Source organism: Rhamphochromis longiceps, linkage group LG3, assembly GCF_057381845.1.
Source record: "Rhamphochromis longiceps isolate RC_006_pf linkage group LG3, R_longiceps_female_GT1.1, whole genome shotgun sequence".
In the NCBI taxonomy this organism is placed as follows: Eukaryota; Metazoa; Chordata; class Actinopteri; order Cichliformes; family Cichlidae; genus Rhamphochromis; species Rhamphochromis longiceps.
This window is the reverse complement of record NC_140559.1, coordinates 10,910,245-10,931,857: the sequence shown is the minus strand read 5'-3', so window position 1 is coordinate 10,931,857 and position 21,613 is coordinate 10,910,245. Positions and strand designations below refer to the sequence as shown.

Below are 21,613 nucleotides of genomic sequence, written 5' to 3'. Positions count from 1 at the left end.
TCAGGGAAACACGACTTCACTGAGGAACTCCAACGACACAAAGCTTTCCTCCATCAGCTCCTCATCCTCTGATTGACCAGCAAACAAATCAAACATCCAACAGAGGAAATTCTTCATGGTTTCTGTTACAGAGGAGACAGGACAGTCAGAGACACTCACTCATATTAGATCATCAATCTGATCAATTACAGCTGATCAGAATACACGACTTAGATAGATACAGATAGATGATCAATAGAGGTAAATTCCTGTCTGTGCATCATTGCGATGACTGAACTAGGATAAGTGTAAAATCTGTAAAACAGCTGTATGACTGATTATTCTTGTTCTCAGGCCCAGCTGTGACAGCTGATCAATATCCTACACACAGACTGTTCTGACACCTGAAAACTCCAACATACCTCTGTTCCTTTGATGCCCTCCTCCTCCTGAGACATGGAAGCATGTCTTCCATGGTTCCCTTTAAGGTTGCTGCAGAGGAGAAAACAGGAGCGAGTCTCAGAGCTCATCAACTTATTTCTAGATCAGAAAAAAAACGTGTGACTCTGAACACGTTTATTCTCACACATGTAAAATACAGGATTATAACATCAGATCAGGGATCATGTTGTTCAGTTCATGATGCTGTGTGTGTCGCCGTGGGAACAATAATCATAGATTATATGGAAAAAACAGAATGTTTCTCCTGTAGAGGAGCAAGAGGAGGAGCTGCTGTTGATGCAGCATTCACTGAGACCTGTGATGTGTTTACTGACCTTTAACATTGAGTGTCACCACTTTCTGCAGCAGGACGTATCCATCCTTGTTGTAGACGGTGCAGGTGTAGACTCCACTGTCAGTGAGGTGGAGGTCTTTCAGGGTCAGACTAAGGTCTTTGGTTCTCAAAGGCTTTTCATTCATCTCTGTGCGACCTCTGTAATCCTGGTCCTTTTTATCTGGCTGATATTTTCCACTCTCATACACGTGGACCATCTTTTCTTCAGGTTCAGTGAGTGTCCATTCCACTGTGACGTCCTGAGGAAGGTCAGGTGTGGTTTTAAATGGCAACAGGACAGACTCCTCCCCCTCTGTCACCTCCACCATCCCCACCTGGTACCCTGAGAGGAGAACATGATGTGTGCAGACATTGTCAGTGTTTTTATCTGTGAGGCTGCACAAACAGCTACTTTATTACTCTCACACATTTATTCTCACACAGTTGCAAACAACTGGACACACAGCTGACTGAGAACACAGCTATGTTTCTTTAGACAATGATGTGGATAGAGTGTCTTTAATGTGTGACGAGCTCTGTGTCAGTGAATGTAAGGAGCTTCTTATTAGGTTAGAGTCCATCCATTAATTTCCCTCTTATCCAGGGCTGGGTCGCACCGTGACGGGAGATGAGCCAGGCTCTACGCTGGGTGTTGCCCCCTTAAATCAAACTTGAGAAAGAAAATAACAGATTATCCACAAACTGAATATGGACATGATTTACTACAGTAGCTGAAAAATCCACTGGAAAAGGCACATGTGAGATGGTTTCACCTCGTGCTTGCTCTTTTCCTCTGTGCTGTTTGTGTGCAGGCTCACACTACGCTCAGCCCCATTGTTAGGTTTCTTAGTAGGAAGGGCAGAGCAAAATGAAGCAGCAAATCTCTGTAGTCTAAATCATAGCGACTCGTGAGATATTTAACAAGTAATAAATACATCTATATTTGTACAGTCAGTGAGGAACTAGTCCATTGTTCTTCTCACAGTTTCCGTCTGGTAGAGACGTGTTTCTCTCTGTGAGCCCCTGGAGGTTCTGTGTCCATCAGACCCCGACACAAAGCCCTGCCCACTTTTAACTCTGCACTCAGTTTCCTTGTTTCATATACTGATGTAGTCGCAGTGATTTTAGTAAAGATTATTCACCTTCTACCCCAGCTTCCAGCAGCTCAAAGGGAAAGTTAATGCTCTGGGATGCACCCTTTTTTCTAAGCTTTTAAAAGGCGTGGTGCTGCTCCGTAGCTCCTGCCTGTACCAAAAGCAGTAGAAACCTGCTGCTGGTACATCAGAGACAAGACAAAAATAAATAAATAAATAAATAAAATAAAAAAATAAAAGGTAAAAAATTATGTTTTAAATATGTTGTATTCTACAAATTAGTTTGAGAATTGTAGGAAAAGATGTGGTAATGTCATGGTTTAGTGTTTTTGGTTTAAGTTTTATTCTTTGAATTACGATTTTCTGTTGTATTATATTTACTGTTCCTGGTTACTGTTCTGTTTCTGCGCCTCACCTCACCTCATTTCTCAGTGTCAAGTCTCCTTGTTCGTTGCTGGTTTGTCTGTTTATTTTTCCCTGTGTCTCGCCCTCTGTTTCCAGGCTTCAGGGTTTTTAGTTCTGTTTCCAATTTCAGGTTTAGCTGTTTCCAGTTTAGGGTTGTTAAGTTCCCTTGCTGCTTTTTTTGGTAGCATTTGTGCAGGGAACAATAAAGGCTTGCCTTTCGTTAAACCTTATCCTCCACTTTGTATGTTTGCATTTGGGTCCACTCTCTCTTCACTCCACACAGTCTGCCAGCTCAGACCATGGCAGCTGAATAGGGTTTCTTTTTATTACAATACCAGCCCCTTTTAGTTTTTTAATAATATTGGCAATAGTGAGATCTGTTATTGCTGGGTTCAAATATATTTGATATAGGCCATCCAATTAAGGTAAATGTTGTGTAGTTGTTATAATGTGATCAGGAATAATTTATTTTATTTTTTGTTTTATTTTTCAGTTTTCCCACTCAGGGACTGCCACCTTAACATGATCAGCACCTCAGTGTCCCTAACAGCTAGACCAGCAGAAGCTAAGCCTTCAGGTGAGACACCAAAATTGGTCAGGTCTTAGGGTAGAGGCCTGACAAAGTGCAATCCAATTACATGACAAATTTTTTTTTTATCTTGAGCACCCCTTTTCCTGCCTCCATTGCCACCATGTGCCCCCTTTACATTTCTGTCTGCCCCCTCATATATGCCTGTCTAGAACTGACCCATATGGGAAAAGGGTTGGTTTTGCAGCTGCAATATTGCAGACACTGTGCAGGTCAATCATGGTGAAGAGAAAGCTGAACGTAAAAACTAATCTCTCAATTAACTGGTTGATCAACGCCCCTAGCTACCTATGGTCATGAGCTTTGGGTGACTGAAAAATAAGATCACAGATACAAGCCACAGAACTAAGCCTTCTCCGAAGGCTGGCTGACCTTTCCCTTAGAGATAGGGTGTCTTGGTCCTTGGTTGATTAATAGGCTGGTGTGAAAAATTGCTGCCACACCGCCCCCTCGGCCTGTGCATCGAGATTTCTGGTAGTTAGAATGACTCGGGGGTGTTGATTCATTTAAACTAACATAATCATCCTGCTGCAACCAGGTTTCTGTGAGGCAGAGTAAATCAATTTGTTGATCAATTATTAAGTCATGTACTAACAGAGACTTGGAGGAGAGAGACCTAATATTTAATAATCCACATTTCACTGTTTTACTCTTTGGTTCAGACAGGGCTGGACTGGGACAAAAAAGGAAAAAAAAAATCAGCCTGGGTATTTTGACTAGAGACCACCAGGTATTATAGGAACAACCTTAAAGCCTTTGAATGAAAACAAATGCTATTGTGACAGTGATGCACACTGTCTTGTTGATATAGACAGACCCATCTATTAAAGACAGACAGACAGACACACACACACACACACACACACACACACACACACACACACACACACACACACACACACACACACACACACGAGGACACCACTCAGACAGCCAGCAATTTAAGGAGAACATGCGGCTAAACATGTCACTCCTGGTCTGATTGGGGAGGGGACCAGAGAAAACTACAGAGTCCGACATTGTTTTGGCAAAGTTGCACACCGATTCAATATTGATTTTAGTGACCTCCGATTGGCGTAACCGGGTGTCATTACTGCCGACGTGAATTATGATCTTACTGAATTTACGTTTACCCTTAGCCAGCAGTTTTAAATTTCCTTCAATGTCGCCTGCTCTGGCCCCTGGAAGACAATTGACTATGGTTGCCAGTGTCTCTAGCTTCACATGTCTGAGAACAGAATCACCAATTACCAGAGTTTGACCCCCGGCGGGTGTGTCGCCGAGTGGGGAAAAATGGTTAGACACATGAACTGGTTGGTGGTGTACCTGGGGCTTCTGTTTAGGACTATGCTTCCTCCTCACCGTCACCCAGCCTCCCTGTTTCCCCAGCTGCTTGGGGTCTGCCGGGGAACAGCTAGCGGGGCCTACGCTATCTTCAGCTGCACCAGCTACAGGGGCCTGGCTAGCTACGGGTGAATGAAGGGTGCGAAGCCGAGTCTCCAATTCAGTAATCCTGGCCTCCAGAGCTGCAAATATGCTACATTTGTTACAGATATCATTACTGCTAAAGGAGGCCGAGGAGTAACTAAACATCTGACACAATGAGCAGGAAAGTGCAGGAGGGACAGGTGAAGTAGCCATGGTGCTAATGAGTCTGCTATGAGCTAAGCTAAGCTAACGAAACAGTAAAAACACAGTGAGTGAATACTTTGGTTATAAATTAGGTAGTGAGTACACAGAAAGTGTGCTTCGGATGAAGCACATGAAGATTATACTATGAAAAAAGAATCTAAATGTTTTTAATTAAATTGCTTAGCAGATAAGCTACTCAGAAACACCACTGTGTTTGAGCAGGAACAGGAAGTGATACTCTACCGCAGAGAGAGCGAACACCGAGACAGGACATGATCCAAACAGTTCGATTGGTAAAAAAGGGGAACATGTTGACTCTTCAAATATTTTTTTCAGTCAGCTTGTCATATCAGATTATAACAGATCTATCAGTAGCTCTTCACGTCACTACACTTCCACTCTGATTCATGCTGGATTCAGACTGTGGGCAAACAGCTGTTACACTCACCTCTGACATTGAGTATCACTACTTTATGTAGCACCATGTATCCATCCTTGTGGATGATGCAGGTGTAGACTCCACTGTCAGTGAGGCGGAGGTCTTTCAGGATCAGACTGAGGTCTTTAGTTCTCAGTGGATCTTCCTTCATCTCTGTGCGACCTCTGTAATCCTGGTCCTGTTTATCTGGCTGATTGTTTCCACTCTCATAGACGTGGACCATCATGTGTTTGGGTTCAGTGAGTCTCCACTCCACTGTGACGTCCTTACGAAAATCATAAGGGGCCTGAAAGGGCAGAATGACAAACTGCTCCAACTCTGTCACCTTCACCATCTCCACTGCAGGATCTGAGAGGAGAACAGAGCGTGGCCAGACAAACCGTCACACATCTGTTTTAATTGTTTAAATGTTTCTTTTTAGTTACCATAGATCCATCAGCAGGTCTTTTGTTTTCTGTGATTTTTTTTTAAATTCTTGCTGGATTCATAAAAACACCTGTTACAATCACCTTTGACTTTGAGTGTCACTGATTTCTGTGTCAGGAATTCTGCATCGCTGTTGTAGACTGTTCAGGTGTAGACTCCACTGTCAGCTAAATGGAGCTCTTTCAGGATCAGACTGAGGTCTCCATTTTTCAGTGGGTCTTCATTCATCTCTGTGCGACCTCTGTAAAACTGGTCCTGGTTTTGTGATTGATTGCTTCCACTCTCATAAATGTGGACCTTCATCTGTTTGGGTTCAGTAAGAGTCCACTCCACTGATTTTAAAGGACAGCAGGACAGACTCCTCCCCGTGTGTCACCTCCACCATCTCTGGGTGCAGAGCTGAGGGCAGAGTATAAGTTGTAAATACATACACACAGTACTGCGCAACAGTCTTGAGCAATCCATCGTCTCTTTATATTTTGTTTCCAAGGAGCCAGAATCTTTGTCAATTTTGAAGTGCTCTCCAGGCTTTCTTCAGGTCTTTAGAAAGTTTCACTTTGAAAACTGGCAGATTGTCTTCTGGATTTGACTACTTCCAGGGGAATGAGGAGCCAGTGTTGTGGCTCCAGTTTGTCTCCTATAGTCCCCCCACTCACAGAAAGGGCCATAAAAGTTTGTGGCTCAGCAGTCAGTCATGGGGTGGAGGTCCTGGTGATCTGATCCCTGACTGACAATTATGTATTTAAGAACATGAAACATCACCTCTTTGACAGGGAAGGAATGTGTGAGATTAAGAAGCACCAGCTAGTTATAGCTTGGCTTGGCTCAGCATAGAGCAAGGGCTCTGGAACCAGAGGGACTGTAGTACTGATTTGCCCTTGGTGACAGAAAAGCAGTCAGGGCTGGCTACACTGTTAATCACTGCTAATTCCCCTCCATCTATTCTGGTAACGGTACATTGTGGCTTTCATGGGTGGATAAAGGGGGGTTGTTCGCCTGCACATTTGGGTTGGGGAATGGGTCTTCCCTGTCAGTGAACCCATCCTTCTCGGTGTCCTGCAGGAGACTATCCAAATGGAAAAAATCCAAATATTGGTTTTGAAGCTTATTACGGGGCTACAAAGTCTGCTTTTGCCTTATACACTGTATTTACATGTACGTTTGCACTTAAGGAAAGCTATAGACCAGGGGTGTCGAACTCCAGGCCTCGAGGGCCGGTGTCCTGCAAGTTTTAGATGCATCCTTGATCCAACACAGCTGCTTAAAATGGCTAAATGACCTCCTCAACATGTCTTGTACCTCTCCAGATGAACTAATCATCTAATACACGTGTGTTGACCCATGGTGATATCTAAAACCTGGAGTTCGACACCACTCCTATAGACAACAGATAAATAAATTAAGACTCAAGACTTTTGCACATTACTGTACATATACAGTCAAATGTCTATTTATCTTGGATTGGCATTTGAAAAAAAGAAAAACAGCATAACTGTACAGCATTTGAAACACTTTGACCAGTCCTATAGACTGAAACTACTTTTCTAGTTACAATGAGAGCCAGACATCAGTAAGTGAGGTCCTCCATCATGTCCTCTGCTGTGTAACCAGCAGCTCTTCACTCCTATTTTCAGTGTTTGACTTGGAGCTGAACTGCTTGTGTGTTGATGTGTGCTTTGCTTTTATTCTCACACAGCTGGAAACAGCTGTACACACCCTACTTACCGAAGATACATGAACAGGAAAGCCCTCTTTTCCACTTCTTCCATGTACAAATTGGGCACAATGGGTGAAACTGGGGAGCCCATGGCACACCCATGTTTCTGCCTGTAGTACTGACGCTTGTATGTGAAGTAGGGTAAGTGGAATGAAGCCACAGTTCCAGAAGCAAACACACTTGTTGCTGAGAGTGGTCCTGTTTAGGGATGGGTACCGGTTTCCGGTGCCATCAAGGCACCGGTTCTGACATAAACGGTAGTAACCAGACCGAAAAGCAGCGCACATTTCGGTGCTTTATTTCGGTGCTTTTTTTTCCTGAGCTGTGATACACTTTAGATTCTAGCCAATCATTTTACCTTTCCGAGGATAGTAGGCGGGTCCAGGTACGTACGTTCTTTTAGAGCAGAGCTACAGATTAAAAATGCCCAAGGCGAAGCGGTCAAAAGTCTGGCTGTACTTCACAGCAAAATATGCAAACTCAGCAGCAACAAGTGCTTTAAGCTGATACTGTGATACTGTCAAAGGAGGTAACACCTCGAATCCGATGAAACACCTGGCGACGCATAGCGTTTTTTTAAAAGCCGAGAAATGCGCCGTATTTGATAGCTTGCTGCGAGACCTCACACCGAGCACATCTACTGTGGTGTGGTGCCTGTTATCGGACCCGGAGTTAGCAACATCCCCCAAGAACCCGAAGAGGAGAGTCCTGGCCCCTAGCCCTGCCAGTGTAGCAGAAATGATGAGGATGATGATGCAGCAGCAGCCGTTCTTCTCTGCGTGAGTAGCTTAATGTTGTTCGTGTGTAATTTACGTTGAGTATGCTAACCACGTTATTAAATTAATGCACGTAAGGTGAATTAGCAAACATCATCATAGCTACATGCGGCTGTCTTCTTGTTTGATGGCAGATACTCCCTTCACCCTGGCCAAAAAGGCTAAAATGACCAAAGAAAAAGAGGGAAACAGCTAAACATGAGAGGTTTTTGGACAAAGTTTGTGTTTTTTCCATTGATTAAGCGCTGCTTCCAGCCAAGAGTGATACCATATATGCCCCATAGCTGCAGAAAAGGCTAACATTGTTATCTTTTTACAAAAAACAGCTGAACATGAGAGGTTTTTGGACCAATGTTGTGTTCTCCATTCTTTAAGCACCGGTTTGAGCACCGGCACCGTTTCAAAAGTACCGATTTGGCACCGGTATCGGATAAAACCTAAACGATACCCATCCCTAGTCCTGTTGCTGAGGTTGGGATCATCCTGGAATCTCTTACTCACTACCTCCAACGCTTCAGTGACTGGGATGCAAGTGAAGAGAGATGTAACGTTGTACGAGACCATGGTTTCATCTGCCTTCATAATGACATCTCTCACCTTCTCAACAAAATCCAAGGTGTTCTGGATGTGGTGTTCAGAGCTGCCCACCAGCGAGTTGAGGATCAAAGCAAGAAACCTTGAGACGTTGTAGGTGACAGAGTTGATCATACAGACAATTGGCCTTAAAGGTGCATCCTACCCTAACCTGGAACACCACCAAGTCATTGGTTCAGATATGTTGTTGACACCTGGATGAACATAAAATCTCAGGATGTACCACATTTCCAAGTCACATCAACTCAGCGGACCAACACATCAAATTCACCAGGGAGGATATGAAAAGTGGCAGGTTAGTCTTCTCAGACTGTGAGATTTCCATCAGTAATGGGGGACATCTAAAAGCTGACGTGTACCGTAAACCTACAAATACGGATCAGTATTTAAGGTTTGACTCTCATCATCCACTGGAGCACAAACTGGGTGTCATCAGGACGCTACAACACAGAGCGAACACCATCCCCACTGACACAGCAGCCAGGGAGGCAGAAGAACATCAAGAAGGCCCTGAGTAAATGTGGTTATCCCAGCTGGACTTTTGTCAAAGCTGGGAAGGCGCCAAAAGAAAGCTCCAGCCGATCCAGGAGAGAAGGACAACCGCTGCCTAAGAGAAAACCTGTAGTGATCCCGTATGTGTCAGGAGAAACGGAGCAGTTGAGACGCATTTTTTTCTAAACACCGGGTCTCTGTGGCTTTCAAACACCAAAACACGCTGCGCCAAAAACTGGTCCACCCCAAGGATCGGGTCCCCGACACAAACAGAGTAACATAGTGTACGCTGTTAAGTGCCAGGAGGATTGGCAGGATTTATACATCGGGGAAACCAAACAACCTCTGGTGAAACAGATGGTGCAACACAGAAGAGCTATTTACACCTACAGGCCAGTGGACACTCTTTCAAGGATGAGGATGTTCACATCCTGGACAGGGAGGAACGCAGGTTTGAGGGCGGAGTCAAGGAGGCCATTTACGTGAAAACGGAAAGACCCTCTCCCCTTCTGTTTTTCCTTTCCTTCCTCTTTCTTTCTCCCTTTCCTATCCCTCACTCATGTCTGCCCCGTCTGTAACATCTGAAAATAAAATATAATAAATAATAAAAACAAAGATCGACCAAATGGACCAATACGGCAATGCCACGATGATCCATTTGGCAAAGTAAATCCATTGGGTATCCTTGTTGGTCTTCAGACAACAATTCTGATGGCTAAAGAACCAAATGGGACAGGCAAAAAGAAAAAAAAAAAAGAAAACGGAAAGACCATCTGATCAATGGTCATGACAATTTGCATATTAATGATCATAAACTGACCTCACAGCTCATTGTTCATTCAGTGGTTCAGTCATTATGCAAATGTACTGTTTATAAGATTGGGGAAGCCTGAAGAAGTCACTTGGATGATGACAAACGTTTTTCCCACTGAAAACGCTACGTCCAGATGAACAGAATCAACCCTTTGGGATACACACAAGTTTCTATATCTAGGGTTAAGACTATTATGCTCACCTCTGACACTGAGCATCACTTTTTTCTGTGTCAGCATGTGTCCATACTTGTTGTAGACGGTGCAGGTGTAGACTCCACTGTCAATGAGGAGGGGATATTTCAGCATCAGACTGAGGTCTCCAGTCGTCAGTGGATCTTCCTTCATCTCTGTGCGACCTCTGTAAACCTGGCCCTGGTTGTGTAGTCATTTTTTTCCTTTCTGGAGCACGTAAACCTCCATGTGTTTCAAGTCTGAGCATCTCCACTCCACTGTGACATCATGAGGAAGGTCAGGTTTGGTTTCAAAGGGTAACCACACAGTCCTCTCCCTCTGTCCTACCTCCACCATCTCTGTCTCAGGAACTGGAAATAGAGAGCAGAGTAAAATACAGACGTTAGTGTGATCCTTCATCTCCTCTGCTGTGTAACCAGCAGCTCTTCACTCCTGTTTTTTCATGATTCAGACTGTGGACAAACAGCTGGTCAACTCACCTTTAAAATTGAGAGTCACTGCTTTCTGTAGCAGCATGAGTCCATCCTTGTTGTAGACGGTGCAGGTGTAGACTCCACTGTCAGTAAGGTGGGGGTCTTTCAGGGTCATACTGAGGTCTTTAGTTCTCAGTGGCTCTTTGTTCATCTCTGTGCGACCTCTGTAATCCTGGTCCTGTTTGTCTGCCTGGCTTTTGCTTCTCTGAAACACATAGACTTTGGTGTCTTTGGAGTCTGAGCATCTCCACTCCACTGTGACGTCTTGAGGAAGGTCAGCTGTGGTTTTAAATGGCAGCAGGACAGACTTCTCCCAGTTTTTGACCACCACCATCTCCACTTGGAAAACTGAGTGTAAAACAATTCAATCCAATTCAGTTTTATTTATGCTGCGCCAAGTCACAACAACACTCGCCTCAAGGTGCTTTATTAATTTTTTACAATATCAAAAATCAAAATTTATTTATAGCACATTTAAAGACCGAAGTACACCAAAGTGCTTTCCAGTAAAACCATGATACAAATAAAATCAAATATAAATTACAGATATAAAATATAAAATAATTACATAATCTAAATGCAGAGCCAGATGTAAATTACCCTAATTAACCTCCAATGCCAGGTTAAACAAGTACGTTTTTAGATGTGATTTAAAAGATTGAATTAGAATCTGATGCGCGAATATCAAGAGGAAGAATATTCCATAATTTGGGTGTGGCAATAGCAAAGGCATGGTCTCCTCTGGTCTTCAGCCGAGACCTAGGTTGCACTAAGAGCAGTGCTCTCTTAGGGCTATACAGACAGAGGAGATAAGCTAAGTAATCAGGTGCCATATTATTTAGGATTTTATAAGTAAACAATAAAATTTTAAAATCAATTCGATATTTAATAAGCCAATTTCAGATGGCTAGAACAGGGGTGATGGAATCATACTAGAGCAGGGCGATATGACCAAAAATATTTATCACGATATACATTTGAAAATTTGCGATAATTTAACTGACGATATAATTGACACTAGACAAAATACTTTACAACTCCACAACTTTATTAGTGCAAAAAAACAAAAAACAAAAAAAACCCATCAATGTATTTTCACTTAAACAAGAAGCTGTTTTTTTATGTGCATTAAAGTTATATAAAAACGTAACAGTGCAAATGCAAATTCCTCGCTGACAGTTTAACCAAAAGGCATTTCCAGTGGAAACTGGCCGACATATCCTCAGCATAACCATGTATAATATCCACAAAACTTAAAAAGAGGTTAAACACACACAATACGGTAATATTATGTTGAAGCACAGTACGTATCACTCCGCGAGGCTCCGCCTACGATAGCCGTAACGCTCCGACAATCCATCAAGCGGTGCGGCTTCGTAGCTTAGCAAAGTCGTACTGAAACATTTGACAGATTTTCGAGCGCCGTGCACATAAAATCATTTCGAGGTCAGTAAACACAACCAGAGTTCATACATAAGGCGCACGGGGTTATAAGGGGCTCTGTCGACTTTCAGAGAAATCAAAGGATTGATTTTAAGTGCGCCGTATTTTCCAAACAACACGGTAATAACGACGGCCCGCTAGCATGCGCTACCAAAAATAGTGCTTTGTTGTGTATCTGACAGACGAAAGCTAAACCAGTTCTACACCAGTGAAGCTGCAGCATTTTTACAAACCAGTTCAGGTTCATCTGTTTCACTCAACGATCTGCTTTCGCCCTTCTCATTCTCCTTCGCCACCATGCTTTTTTCCCCATGTGCGTATGAAAACAAAGGCACTGCGCATGCGCGTTTTACCCATATTCTATCACGATATTTCATTTTCTTATCGTTGCCCAACATTATACCAGTATTACCGTGAATGGTATGATATGGCCCAGCCCTAAATCATACCTTCTTGTGCCAGTTAAGAGACCTGCTGCGGCATTTTGGACCAACTGCAATCACTGAAAGAGGGAAGATTGGAGGCCTAAGTAAAGAGAATTACAATAATCTAGTCTTGAAGTGATGAAAGCATGAATGAGTTTCTCTAGATCTTTGCGTGGTATATAAGGTTTAGCCTTAGAAATTAGGTGTAGTTGGTGAAAGCTGGTTTTTACCACAGTAGAGACCTGTTTATCTAGTTTGAAGGAACTATCCATGAAAACTCCAAGATTCCTAGCAGTATCAGTGAGGTGGTTAGCAACAGGCCCGAATGTGCCAGTCAGTTGTCCCAGAGGCATATTTCTGTCAAAAACAATAATTTCTGTCTTCTTCTCATTTAAAGTAGGAGAGTTACGTGATAACCAGTCTTTGACATCCCTCAGACAATCAAACAGAGGATGTAGTGAAGATGAAACATCCCCAGTCAAGTGGAGGTAGATTTGAATATCATCAGCATAGCAGTGAAAAGAGACATGTCTTTCAAAAAATGGAGCCTAAAGGCAACATGTACAGAGAGAACACAGGACCCAGTACCGAGCCCTGGGGCACACCACAGCAAAAAGGGGCAGAAGAAGAGGAATATTTTCCCATCATGATAGAGAACGACCTCTCAGAAAAATATGATTTTAAACCATGAGAGAATGTTTCCTTTAAGGCCTGCTACTTGTTCTAACCTTGCCAAAAGAATATCATGGTCAACCGTGCCAAAGGCTGAAGTCAAATCTAATAGAACTAAGACTGCAGAGCGCCCAGAGTCAGCGATTAGAACGAGGTCATTGAAAAGTCTTAGTAGGGCAGTTTCGGTGCTGTGACGCGGTTTAAATCCAGACTGGAATTTATCACTGATACGGTTTATCTCTAAATGGGTCTGTAGTTGCTGAAGCACTATTTTCTCTAAAGTTTCTGACATGAAAGGGAGTTTAGAAATTGGCCTGTAATTTGCTAGAGTGTTATGATCAAGGCTGCAATTCTTGATAACAGGTTGCACGACTGCATGTTTAAAGACAGTCGAAACACAGCCAGATAACAGTGATAAGTTAATTAGTTAATTAATTAAATAAGATACAGGACCCGATTGTATTCAATGCATCCTTAATGATACGAGAAGGAATAATGTCATGCAAAGAATTTGAGCTTCTCAGGTTATTAATTATTTCCTTTAAAGCCGAGAACGACACAGGTTCAAACTGTTGAAAAACCGTAGAAAATTCGGAAACTGGGGCTTGATTTACAATAACACTGAAAAAAACAACAACAAAAAAATAACAAAAAAAAACCCCAGCAATCATATGACCCCCTATGAGCAAGCACTTTGGTGACAGTGGTAAGGAAAAACTCCCTTTTAACAGGAAAATAGGAAGCAGAGAGATGTCAGTAAGCGTGGTTACTCATATCATACTTGGAGCTGAAACTCTTATGTGTTGATCTCTGAGGCTTTTTTTTTTTCTTTAAATCTACAGGCTGTTGAGGAGTCAACTCAACATGATGGAAGTCAAACAGCAGTGACCTTTGACCTGAAGCTGGGAGTCTGTGCTGGCCCCACTGTGCAGGAACCAACCCTGATCATTTGACCCCCCTCACTTACTGGCGTCTGAGGTGGTCTGAGCAGACCGAGTCTGATTTATCACAGTTTCTTTATTGAGCCTCAGCTGATCTGAGAGGTTTTCTGAAGCAGCCTCAAACATATTAAGTTACATGTTAGCATCAACAGAATCAAAGTGCTCTGAGTACAGAACAATGCCCTGTGTCAGAGGTGAAAAGTCATTATAGACCTTTGGGAGAGCAGTCTCAGTGGAGAGCTGCTTTTAGATTGAAAATGATTCAACTTAAAGAGACTGTAAATCTCAAGTCAGGCAACTTATTTTCAATGAAATGCACAGCAAGGATAATCAGAAAGCAACAGTGTGCTGAGCTGGAGGAGACACTCTAGGGTTATTGTCATTACCACTGATGAGAGTTTGATCACCTAAGCCAAGTGAAACCACACACACACACACACACACACACCTTCTCTGCTCGTCATCCTCTTACACGAAAAGCACACAAGGACACCAGAGGCAGCAGCCAGGAGAGCCACAGTAACCAGGACAGCTACCAGGACTCTGGGCCAGATGGGAGCTTCTGTAATCATGAACAACATGAGCATCATCCAACACTATTTCATGAATTCACATCAGAGTTCACCTCTACTTTGGCCTCTGACCTCTATCCATAGCACGAGCTGTGACCTTCAGTTCTACTTTGACTTTCTTCAGATCTTGTCCTTGTTTCCGGATGATGCAGGTGTAGTTTCCACCATCAGAGACTTTGGGGTTCTTCAGAGTGAGGCTGAGGTTTCCAGTCTCCAGAGCTTTAGCTCTCATTGATGTTCGATGTTTGTAAAGATCATATTGACCACTAAGATCGTCACCACTCTGCAGACGCAGGTGAACTGTTGGGTTGGTGAGCCCATCACGGTCCCACACTGCTGATGTGGCTTGACTGAAAACATCAGATGGTACCTGACAGGGCAGCAGGACAGACTCCGCCCCCTCAAACACCTCCATCCCTGAGGCATGCTGGGAAACTGAGGACAAACATGAGAGAGATGAGTGATTCAGTCACTTCACACACTCTTGGTGGTGAAAAGAAGCACAGAACACTAAAATGATGTTGTATTAGAATAACATAATTTTACAAATGACTTAATAATATTTCCTGTTAATAATAATAATAAATAATAAAATAATAATAAAGTCTGATATTTAATGGAATGCAAAAAGAATTTAAAATATTTACAAATATAATTGTACAGTTCAAAAGGGAGAGCTCTATAGAAGGAACATTAAACAATAAAATGCATCTCAACTGTTCCGATACTCCTGACACATACGGGATCACTACAGGTTTCGCTTGGGCAGCGGTTGTCCTTCTCTCCTGGATTGGCTGGAGCTTCCTTTTGGTGCTTTTCCAGCTTTGACAAAAGTCCAGCTTGATCAGTGGTCTTTGATCAGTGGGTTTTGGTCAGTGGTTGTTGATCAATGGTCATGAGAATTTGCATAATTATGATTAAGGAACTGACCTCCCAGCCCATTGTTCCTTCAGTGGGCTGGTTTCACTCATTATTCAAATGTACTGTTTATAAGATTGAAACCTGCAGTCAGCTTAGACTGAAGGAGTCACTTGGATGAGTGACGAAACGTTTCTCCCACAAAACGCTACGTCCAGATGAACAGAATCAACTTTACCTACCTGGATGATTGAGAATGCATCAAGAAGCTTTCTGATTGGTTAGAAAGCCAGAGTGCTGCTGTTTGCCCATAGCTTTGCAGTCAGTCATATATCCACAAACACAACAAGCTGAAAGTCAGTGATGCTGCTCGGTTTGCAGTCCTGAACATCACGGCACAAGCAGGATCCACTCCACTGTTAATGTGAGCTGTGTTATATTGCTGCCTCTGTTCGGTGGTGTCGAGCCAAACGCACTTTAACGTGTGTTTGAACGAGCTGACGGTTCACTCGTTAAGCTGAAAGAAAGATGCTTCAATCACAGCAGTCACACATGTGTCCACTGCACCATCTGGAACTCTTCTTGTTTACACTCGTAATAACACAAACACTAAATCCTGCTTCTCTGGTGCTGTTGTGTAGCAGTGTGTACACCTGAGACTGTCACCTGTCTGTCTGTCCTGCACTCTCTCTCTGTTTCTTTCTCTCTGATTGTGGAATAAAAGTATGAACATGTGTTTATAAGTTACACTTGTGTTTGAATCCTGCAGCTTATCACACATTTGATTTCCATGTGTGACGACTGCAAGTGTCCAGAGTGAGGACAGACTGAGGGACCCACTGCTGCACATCATCTGTGAGGCTTTGCACCCCTGATGATCCACCAGTTTGAATTACAGTTTGTCCCGTAATTCAGCTACAATGAAAAAGACACAAAGCTGGAGTTATTCTGTGTCTTTGCTGCACAGCTGCCTCTTCTTCTCTCATTCTCCCCCCTCCCTCTCCCGTTTCTACTTCAATCATGAAAACTGATCAATGATCAGCTGATTGGCTCTCTTGTTTGTTTATCGCCCACTTTGCGCCAGAAAGAGGAAACCAGCGGATGTCGCGCTAAACAACAGCAGCACGTTTAAGCTTGATCAGCTGTTGTTAGAATTTAATATTAATTTCTAGTATCAGCTGATGTTTGCTGGAGCCACAGCTGTAAAGCTGCTGGTCATGATGTCAGTTTGTATATGTGGTGAGAGGGAAACATGAAGATGAAACCAGGAGATGTCCTTACTGAATCATCAGAGCTGAACAGGTGATGGAGAAACAGGTTTACCTTTTAGGTGACATGAATGAGTTGAAGGGAAGTTATGAACTGTTTCTGAGAGACAAATAACACCAGGATCCTTTTTTAGGTAGCTGACAGCTGGTAACTGTGCAGGGGCGGGTCTAGCAAAGTGTTGCCAGGGGGGCAGGTAGGGCATTAACAGGGAGAGGGGGGCACAAAGAAATACTTTTCTATCTTATTCTCATTTAAAATGTCTAGCTTTTAAAAAATAATTATCTGAATCTTACAACAAACGATTGATAGATTGATGCATATACAGTGGGGCAAAAAAGTATTTAGTCAGCCACCGATTGTGCAAGTTCCCCCACTTAAAATGATGACAGAGGTCAGTAATTTGCACCAGAGGTACACTTCAACTGTGAGAGACAGAATGTGAAAAAAAAATCCATGAATCCACATGGTAGGATTTGTAAAGAATTTATTCGTAAATCAGGGTGGAAAATAAGTATTTGGTCACCTCAAACATGGAAAATCTCTGGCTCTCACAGACCTGTAACGTCTTCTGTAAGAAGCTTTTCTGTCCCCCACTCGTTACCTGTATGAATGGCACCTGTTTGAACTCATCATCTGTATAAAAGACACCTGTCCACAGCCTCAAACAGTCAGACTCCAAACTCCGCCATGGCCAAGACCAAAGAGCTTTCGAAGGACACCAGGAAAAGTATTGTAGACCTGCACCAGACTGGGAAGAGTGAATCTACAATAGGCAAGCAGCTTGGTGTGAAAAAATCAACTGTGGGAGCAATCATCAGAAAATGGAAGACATACAAGACCACTGATAATCTCCCACGATCTGGGGCTCCACGCAAGATCTCATCCCGTGGGGTCAAAATGATCATGAGAACGGTGAGCAAAGATCCCAGAACCACACGGGGGGACCTGGTGAATGACCTGCAGAGAGCTGGGACCAAAGTAACAAAGGTCACCATCAGTAACACTAAAACGGCAGGGAATCAAATCCCGCAGTGCCAGACGTGTTCCGCTGCTGAAGCCAGTGCATGTCCAGGCCCGTCTGAAGTTTGCCAGAGAGCACATGGATGATACAGCAGAGGATTGGGAGAATGTCATGTGGTCAGATGAAACCAAAGTAGAACTTTTTGGTATAAACTCAACTCGTCGTGTTTGGAGGACGAAGAATGCTGAGTTGCATCCCAAGAACACCATACCTACTGTGAAGCATGGGGGTGGAAACATCATGCTATGGGGCTGTTTTTCTGCCAAGGGGACAGGACGACTGATCCGTGTTAAGGACAGAATGAATGGGGCCATGTATCGTGAGATTTTGAGCCAAAACCTCCTTCCATCAGTGAGAACTTTGAAGATGAAACGCGGCTGGGTCTTCCAACATGACAATGATCCAAAACACACCGCCCGGGCAACAAAGGAGTGGCTCCGTAAGAAGCATCTGAAAGTCCTGGAGTGGCCTAGCCAGTCTCCAGACCTCAACCCCATAGAAAATCTGTGGCGGGAGTTGAAAGTTCCAAAACAAGACAGCCCCAAAACATCACTGCTCTCGAGAAGATCTGCATGGAGGAATGGGCCAAAATACCAGCTACTGTGTGTGCAAACCTGGTAAAGACCTATAGTAAACGTTTGACCTCTGTTATTGCCAACAAAGGTTATGTTACAAAGTATTGAGTTGTATTTTTGTTATTGACCAAATACTTATTTTCCACCCTGATTTACGAATAAATTCTTTACAAATCCTACCATGTGGATTCATGGATTTTTTTTTCACATTCTGTCTCTCACAGTTGAAGTGTACCTCTGGTGCAAATTATTGACCTCTGTCATCATTTTAGGTGGGGGAACTTGCACAATCGGTGGCTGACTAAATACTTTTTTGCCCCACTGTATACCATCAGAACAGTGTACATCACTGTCACAACAGCGTTTGTTTCATTCAAAGGCTTTATGATTTTTCCTATAATGGCGGCCGGTCTCTAGTCAAAATGTCCGGGCCAATTTTCTGTCCCAGTCCAGCCCTGTATGCAGCTCATCTGCAGTCTGGTGTTACCAACATCTTCCTATTCAGAAGGCAGAATTTCAGAGTTCTGAGTACAATCGAAAGCACCACGACTGCAGTTTTTGTGTTGGATGTAAAAGGCTCACATGACGCTGTGACGTAGGCTAGAATCATGGCAGCAGTCAATGACGGTCCAGGCGTGGGATTTCTCTCGTGGAAATATGCACATTATCTTTTCCTTTCTATTGGTAGGTGGCACAGTGCACTGTGGCAAGTAAGCAAGCTAGAAGACTGGCAAAGTTATGGAAGCAACACATTAACAAGAGAAACTGAGTAAAACCAAAGTTACTTTCCCTAGTAACTAGTTACTTTGAAAGTAACGAGTAACTTGAAGTAACTAAGTTACTTTTGAGAGAAGTAACTAGTAATGTAACTAAGTTACTATTTTAAAGTAACTTACCCAACACTGGTGCTGAATCAGTCTTATTAGGTAATGTTCAAATAATGTTATCATCCCAGTGTTTTCAGTGTGGGAGAAAGTACTCAGGGCCTTCAAGTTACACACTATGAAAGGCAGCAACAAGTTTAATGTTCAGAAACCTAAAGTCTGTATCAGCAGCAGAATGGAGCTAAAAACAAATGTTGGTTCCAGTTCTATGAAGCTTTGAGTATTTTGGATCAGTAGCTGCTGTGTTTGTTGCATCATATTGCTGTAACTGTTTATATGCTTTATATATTCTGAGCTAAGTTGATCTATAGTGTTACATCATATTCTATAAGGATGTTATGTGTTTGTAGACTTTCTGCCCAGTTTGACCCATTTAGCAGACGTCAGCCTGTTTAAGGCTCTGATATCTATTCTGTGTGACTTAAAGCAGTTATGACATGTGTTACGTCTGGTTCAGTTTGGGTAAGAAGGAAAAACAGCCGAGTCCGTGTAGGTGACAAACATAGTGATTTTATTACATGCTTCTAAGACAGAAGCATGGGAAGACAAGCGTACAGCCACAGATCTTCAAAGAGTGGACCGTTCCCCATCCTCATTTAAACCCATGATGACATCACACAGTTAGACCTTACTGGAAATGATAAGTCTCCCCATAGTCCAAAGTTCTCCTTATACAAACATCAGATGATACTTTAGAGAAAAACAAGTGTGTGACATGTCATGTTGTGCAGTTCTGTGAGCCTGTGTGTCCAACTAGAGAATGTCCTGACATGACCTCCCTGTGTAAATAAGGGTGAACGTGCGTGTTTACATAACTCTCTATGTGCATGTTCTGATGTAGGCCTGCAAATGAATTAGAACAAGGTCCTGCTAGACCCTCCAGTTATGGACGGTGAATACAATGCTGTGGATACCATTTGAGACTTGAGTACAATGATGATAACCTGCATACATTAATCTTTACTCAGATTACCATAGATATAAAACAAAGATTATACTGTCCTCAGATTCCACAATGATAAATGATTAATGATTGATACTTCTAATTATAACTGTGATCATAAGAATACAAAATAAAATATCTCCTGGTCACATTCCTCCTCTTTGGGCTGGCTTGCCAGCCCAACTCACACCAGGATTTGTCTCCAAACCAAACAAACACGTTATGACACTTATCAACCCCAACACCTCCGTTGTTTTCCAATTTTCCCACAACCCAGCTGTTCTTTTAGCTTCAGACTCGAGTGTCAGCCTGTCACGCTTCAGGCCCCTTCACCACCTCCTCTTGGAGTGAAGAAACGCCCTCGGAATCTTCTTTCTTCGACTTCAGTCGTTACACAGATCTGGGGATTATTCAAACAAAGATCTGTGTGTTTGTTGTCCGTTGTCACCGCCGTGTCCCCCTTTTTGCCAAAAGCCTCTCGAACCTCGTTGGTCTCTGGTGTTCCTAGTTTTCGCCAACCCCTTCTTGGTTATTGTTGTGGTTATGGGATCCACCTTCTCAAGGAGCCCCAAGGCCATGACACTTGACCCCAGTTGCTGTGAAGGGTCCCCATATCTCCGTGTCCCCGTCTGGTGTCTGTTCCCTTCTCTGCAAGAGACAGAAAGCCAACACCTCTCCTGCGCTGGCTCTCCTAACCTAATGTTGTTGACTTTGTTTATTCCAATCCTATGCCATGCTTATGTGTGTAAGCGTGCATGCACTTAACCCTCTGCACGTGAAGTCAATAGCTCCAATATATCAATCCGATCCGTTGTCGGATGAAGCTTTTGACCTTCACAGACTAAGTGCCAGCTCCTTATAAGCACATTTGCAATGTGTGTATAAAAATGAACAACAGACCTCAAACAAATTGGGCATTCTTAATTCTAACTTGAGTGTAGTACTCAGTTTCTGATCATCTAATTATGCTTCCCACTGGTCCCCTAAATTGTCTAAAAACCTTTAATTTTGCCATACCTAAATTATTAAAACACAGACCAAATAATAAACCCCCTATATAGCTTTTACCTTTATGAGCACACTTCAATAATGAGCAACAACCTGCAATCTGTACCAAAAAATCTTCATGGTCCCACCTGCAATTAAAGAGCAGATGCATTTTATACCTGTTTTAATTCTTCCTTATATAGAACCTCCTCAGTGTCAGGTTAATTTTAATTAGTCTCAACTAATAGTTCTAGTTGTATTTTGCAATTCAGCTAAAAAGCAAACCTGTTAAAGTAAACAGCTTATTTACAACCACCTGCAAATCATAAGAGTAATAAAAGATTCAGCACAACAGACAAGTATCATGTTCAGGATTTCTCTGATCATTAAATCACTATTATTGCCACAATTTGTTTTATTCACCCTTTGGGCAATGTTACTCCACTTGTGTATCCCTACCAAGAGCTCCCTAATGGCCAGTTAGTGGGCTCTAGGTTAAACTGTCCCCAAATTTGTTATTTGTTATTATTACTTGTTTTCATGTCACTTGTCTGTTTTCTACTGCACCCTTCTCACGCATTCTTAACAAAGCAAAGCAAACATTAGCAGCACATTGACCGCAGTC

The 21,613-nt window shown here is 42.8% G+C and overlaps 1 pseudogene; it reads right to left on the bottom strand.

Moving 5' to 3' along the window:
* On the bottom strand, positions 1-20,579 carry LOC146672888 (uncharacterized; annotated as a pseudogene).
* Between the last annotated feature and the right edge of the window lie 1,034 nt (positions 20,580-21,613).